This window comes from Epinephelus moara, chromosome 5 (genome assembly GCF_006386435.1).
Source record: "Epinephelus moara isolate mb chromosome 5, YSFRI_EMoa_1.0, whole genome shotgun sequence".
Lineage (NCBI taxonomy): Eukaryota > Metazoa > Chordata > Actinopteri > Perciformes > Serranidae > Epinephelus > Epinephelus moara.
The window spans coordinates 3,838,200-3,838,447 of NC_065510.1; the positions used below are offsets into that span (position 1 = coordinate 3,838,200).

At 37.1% G+C, this 248-nt stretch overlaps 1 protein-coding gene across 1 annotated transcript in view; it reads right to left on the minus strand.

Annotated features, from left to right (window-relative positions):
• Positions 1–248, minus strand: part of tpcn3 (two pore segment channel 3) — a 33,158-nt gene that overhangs the window by 17,221 nt on the left and 15,689 nt on the right. The window lies entirely within an intron of this gene.

Below are 248 nucleotides of genomic sequence, written 5' to 3' on the forward strand. Positions count from 1 at the left end.
TCAGAGTCAGATTCAGATCCTGTCACAATATTAATAGTTCAACTAAATCAAATCTACCACTAATTACACATTTAAACAAATGTCCCCTGGGATCTATATATATAAATCAACAGCTGATTTCCTTCTGTGTTTTTATGCTCTGCCATTTCTCCTCTAACCATCAGGCTGTAACCTGTGACAGGCTGTTATGAGACAGTCACATATATGGAGTTTATTCACGTAGGTTTCCATCAGCAAAGGTTTGTGAC